At 41.2% G+C, this 5,739-nt stretch overlaps 1 pseudogene across 1 annotated transcript; it reads left to right on the top strand.

The window, feature by feature from the left end:
* The first annotated feature begins 431 nt into the window (after nucleotides 1-431).
* On the top strand, nucleotides 432-1,973 carry LOC306956993 (annotated as a pseudogene). The gene is made up of 5 exons: nucleotides 432-516; nucleotides 576-671; nucleotides 860-949; nucleotides 1,349-1,653; nucleotides 1,819-1,973. The product of its transcript is annotated as an uncharacterized misc_RNA (transcript).
* Nucleotides 1,974-5,739: the final 3,766 nt, after the last annotated feature.

The following is a 5,739-nucleotide window of genomic DNA, read 5'->3' as shown; positions in this document are numbered from 1 at the left end:
AAAGGTATGCCAGTACATTTGCAGCAGTGTATGGCAGAGGGGAAAGAAGACCCCTTATAAATGAATTGGTTCATAAACTTCAAGACTTTGAGTTACATTTAAGCCCTCTCCAAGCTTGTGTTTCAGCCATTGCAAAAGTAGCTGAAAAGCTGGACAGAATGGAGAGCAAACAAGAATATATAATAGACAAACTGTCAACCGTGCCTAATGCTGATGGATCCATTGTCGGCGCTCAGTCGAGTTAGAGAGCTCTCACGATGGCAGGGTGCTGGTCCCCACGGCTGTGCCTTGCTGGTCCCATCTGCTGTGGCTCAGAGCCAAGTTCTGCTTCTGTAAGAGCCGGCCTCACTTCTCTTTTGCACACTAAGCCAGGGTGCAAAGACCACCCCAGATAGTCGGGTGGAAGACAGCAGGACTCAGGGATTGTCTGCATGGCTCAGGGAGTGCTCTACACTGACCTGAGGTTTGCCAAAGGGCCAGGGTGCCATGGCACAGCCATCCAGGCACTAGAGGCATGTACAAACCTCACACCTCCCCATATGGCCAACATAATCACCTCATTACTCATCCTACAGCCCTTAGTATAGATGAGGCTGAGAGTCCTCATGAGAACATTGCACTGGAGCTGATGCCTGTGGGGACAGCAGGGGAAGGGGCCTGGCACAGTCCAGGTAAGTGCCTGGTTGGGATGGGGATGTGAGAGGTCACGGTGTGAGCTGTGTATGTTGCTTCAGGGCACTTCCCATTCCCTCCTTGGAGAGAGGAAGCACCCACACTGTGCTACCACGTTGCCACCATGCTGTCTGGAGCTGCCCAAGAGGTGACAGATGGTGATGAATGGCTACTTGGTGTCTTGCAGGGTGCTATTCCCACCGGCGCTGTGTCCCTGTGGGGCTGCTGGGTGTCAGCCTACTGCTGGTGGTGGCCACCATGGTCCTAGGGGCCTGCTGTGAGTGGAGACAGGTGGCACTGGGACATGGGGACAAGAGAGGGGTGAGGTTGGGGTGGGTGCCACAGAGCATGGAAGTAGGTCTGTCTGTCCCAGTTGCACCAAGCTGCAATTTGTCCCTCTCACATCATGGGTATTTCCATTGGCTGCCATCACCCATACTCCTAACAAGGCTCTTCTTTCCTGCTCTCCTGCCCTGATCCTGCCCCAGTCTGTTTGCTCCTACTCCAGCCCACCCTACCAGATCCTACCTAACTCAGTCTGCACACTTCCCAGTCCTCCCCATCCATTCCCACTCAGTGGGGTCACCCACTGCTCTTCCTACCCCATGCCCAGCCCTTTCCCTCCCATCCAGGCTGCCCCATCCCCATGTCCCAGCTCACCCTGCCCTGTCCCCAGACTGGCAGGTGACTTGTCTGCTACAGGACACATCCGTGGAGCAAGTGGCCAAGCGTGGCCACTTATCACAGGAGGTGCAAATGTGGGACCAGAGCCTGGAGCAGATGCGGCAGTAGCTGGCACAAGTGTGAAAGGAGCTGCAGCAAGCATGGCAACAGGTCAGCAGGAGCTGGGCAGGTGGGAGGCTGAGCTGGCGAATGTCTCACGGGCCCTGGCTGCAACCCAGAAGGAGCTGAACAGTGTGCAGGGAAGGCTGAATGCTAGTGAGAGCACCGTGACTTTGCTGCACTCCTGCACAGCTATAGGTATGGCAATAAGGCAGCCCCAGCATGCCTTCAGTATTGAAGTGTGGATGGTGGCTTTTTGGCCATGGGATGGACATGGGATGGTTGAAAGGCTGAAGCTCTGCAGGAGATGGGGTTCTGCAGATGCCAGTGAGTGCCTGAGTTGATCTGTGCCCCTATCTCTAGACTGCTGCCCCTCAGGCTGGCTGCTGTACTGGGGAAAGTGTCTCTTCTTCTCAACGGATAAGAAGACATGGGGTGACAACAGAGCAGAGCATGAGGAGAAATACTCTCAGCTCCTGATCACCAAATCCTGGAGTCGCTGGAGACTGTGCCAGTAGGGAGTGAGAGCTGAGTGCCAGGGCGTTGCAAAGCTGGGGGCATGCAACAAGGGGACAGCACAAGAAAGATGTGGAATTCTTGGAGTGGGCCCAGAGGAGGGCCATCAAGATGATCAGAGGGCTGGAGCACCTCTCGTATGAAGACAGGCTGAGGGAACTGGGCTTGTTTAGCTTGGAGAAGAGAAGGCTCCAGGTTGTGGAGCTTACAATATTAGAAAGGAGTATATAAACAGGAGGAGCTGTTTACAAGGGTGCAAAGTGATAGGACAAGGGAGAATGGTTTTAAAATCAGACAGGAGGTTCAGGTTAAATATTAGGAGGAAGTTTTTCACAGAGGGAGGTGAGGCACTGGGACAGGTTGCCCAAGGAGGTTGTGGATGCCCCATCCCTGAAGGCATTCAAGGCTAGGCTGGAGGTGGTTCTAGGCTGCCTGGTGTAGTGGTTGGCGATCCTGCATATAGCAGGGGGTGGAAACTAGATGATCTTTGATGTCCCTTTCAACCTGGGCCATTTTATGATTCTATGGTTCTATGAATATACCTCTAGGCCATCACTTATTGTTGTTGTTACTGTTGTTTTCAAACTTTTCCTTTTCTATCTCAGTAAATACTTTTGATCTCAACCCACAGCTTTATTTTCTTTCCAGTTCTCGCTCTTATTCGACTTTGGGGGGAATGAGCAAATGTCTGTGTGGTTCTTAGCTGCTCATAAATTTTAATCATAAATAGGCTTAAAATGGCATTTGATATTTAACTTTAGCAGTGTCTCATTTACCAGATAAATAATATTTTATCAATCTGCTAATGTTCAGTTTTACTGAAATAATTAATGAATTCAATACAACTTTACCTAATTGTCTAAATCAGTAAAAATAGAAAGAAAAAAGAATAGCTCTTCACTGACATATCCCAATAATAACACAACGTTTTTCAACTTAAAATATATAATAAGTTATAATATATAATATACATTAATATGTATGTATATTATATATTATAATATATGAAATAGAATAATTATAATAACAATATAATTCAAACTTAAAATAAAAACATTCTCTAAGTCTTTTTTGGGTAGATCTCCTAATCAGTTTCTTCCTGGGTACGTATTCTTTTGTGCTGTAGTATTCTTTTTGTGCTCTTTCTAATTGAGAAGCATGAGAAAGTTGGTATTCAATAGCAAAGATTTTAGATTTTTTTTCCTTTTCATTTTTTGAAAGGAGAATATTACTGTAGCAATTCCACTAATAAATTCTTCTATCATTTGTCTGACACATATCTGTCCTTTTAATCTTACCTAACGCAAAATATTATACAAATTCTCAGTATGTAACTCACTGTACTATTTTTTCTAGTGCAGCTGAGGAAAAAAAAAAATAAAAATTTTAAATAAATATTAAACAGATTTCTATTTCTAAATTAGATGTTAAAAGATTCATTTGAATTAGAAGTTAGTCATCACTCTTTCTCGTAGGAAAAACACAATACTAACTATACAGTTGGAAACATCAGCATCACTTCATTAACATTAGTGGAGCTCCACTGATTCCAATAGAACTATGTTGATTAACTGCAAAGAAGATTCCAGCATTTGTTTTCCAAATCCAAAAGAGTGGTAGGCCCTCGTAGGAGGTGATACTTGCCTAGTCTGCAACAGATATGGAGTCTTATACATACATAAAACATAAAAACACACACCAATGTGCCAAAAGGTTTTTAATTATTTATCACATCCAGAACATGGAAGGTGATAACAATCCTGAAGTCATTCTTTCATTTGTCATAGCAGGTTTGCTTAATGAATGCTAAGTATTTGTTGGCTGAGCATGAATGTAAAATGGTGCAAAATAAGATCCTTGTCAAGGATCATTTAAATGGTAATATCAGTGTTGCAAAAGGTGATTGTCTGTGTCCCTTGTGAAATATTAATTTCTGCTTTCTTTGCACAGCCTTCTTGTAAAGCTGACTGATTTAGCACCTGCTGTTTCAGACCAAGATTTTTCTTAAAATATATAGAATTATATAGATAAGAGGTACATAATGAAGACATTCTTGCTGCTGGGTGTGTGTTCAGGGTGGAGATTTGTGGCATGTTTGTTTATTTTTTTTCTCTAATTCAAACATGACGACTTCAAGTTTATCATTACTATTACTACCACTATTACTGCTACTACTATTACTGCTACTACTATTACTATTACTATTACTATTACTATTACTATTACTATTACTATTACTATTACTATTACTATTACTATTACTATTACTTTCTCTGGTGTAAGACTCAAAGTTTTCAAACTCCAGATGTCTTGCATGTGACACTCAGCAGAAGACACTCAGTAAGTTACACAGAGATACATTTCTCTTTATACCAAATGCATTATGACTCAGAGTTGCAGGTCTCTTCTGGAAATTTGATATATCAGATTTTCTTATTCAATACAGATACAAAATGAGATCCAGAATGCATGTATATCTCTTGCCTGTTTATGTTATAAAAGTACATCTCCAAAACAGTTAATGCATTAGTTAATTTTTAGGCATATAATATAAAATTGACTTTAATAAATCATTTGAAATCCCAGAATTCTCAAGAGTATAACTTTTTGGATACCCTTTGGCAATCACGTTTCCAGTGCTCATCAGCCATTAGTCACTTGGCTGTTCACTGCTGTGCCCAGATGTGCCAACTAAAACATTTTTTGTGTAGATTATATTAATCAATTCTGAAATTATCAGATCTTTTTCTCCAGTAAGGCTTTAGAATATCAAATAATCCTTTTTTAAGAAATGACAGTCACTTAAATGTGTCACAAAACTCCATCCTAACGAACTGCTACTGAACTCCTTGCAGAACTGTTCCATTGCTTTGAATTACACTTCAATAGATATTCTACTATCTTTCTCTTCAGTTATCTCTTTTATTGAGTGTAAAGAATAAGTGCCCAACATTTTGGCTTATCTGCACTAGATTGTGTGAAAGAGAATTGACTTGGGCCACATACAAAACATATATGAAGTTAATATATACAAGTAACAAATCTTATTAAAAAAATATTATTAAAACATTTTTTAAAAAGGGAGGGTAACAAAAACATAAAACCAGATGAATATTTGGCCCTGCTTTTGTGAAACTAATGTACCAGGTTGCAATTACTATGTTTGTTATCAAGGTGTTTGTCAGAGATTTTGGTGAAGTTTTGTTTTCCATGTGCTTTGCTCTTGGAAATAATTGCTCATGAATGTATGTACTGCCAAAAATCGGTGACATGAATGAGCTGTGATTGTAACCTGAGAGATATTTTCTTCTGGTAAAGTAGATCCCATTAAAGTCTAGTAAAGAAAAGCTATGACACTTTTTAGTTGAATATCTGATTGCAACTCTACTTTCCATTTGAAAATCTGCAGATAATGTGTTTATGCTGATTCAAAATGGAGTCAAATATATATATATATATAACAATCTTGATTTTTTAAGTAATCTGGAAACCTATTCTTGAATTTCTTTGTTAAAACAGAAAGAAAGGATAAATATCTTTTGTTGTACACAGGGCTGTGTTTAGCCCTGTGTATGTATCAAAATGCAGGAGTGACCACAGTACTACCCTAGTCCTGGGCTGTATGAAGCCTGTGGACTGAAATTGGACATGTCTGGTCTAGAGCATTGGGCTGGCTGATAATTTTGATTTTTGTCCCCAGTATATAGGAATCTAATTGAAGATCGAACAATTAACTTGGAACTCTTCTGGCTATCCACATATCAAAAG

This window comes from Tetrao urogallus (assembly GCF_951394365.1).
Source record: "Tetrao urogallus genome assembly, chromosome: Z".
NCBI lineage: Eukaryota > Metazoa > Chordata > Aves > Galliformes > Phasianidae > Tetrao > Tetrao urogallus.
Note: the sequence above shows the minus strand (reverse complement) of the source record. Positions and strands in the feature narration are given on the sequence as shown.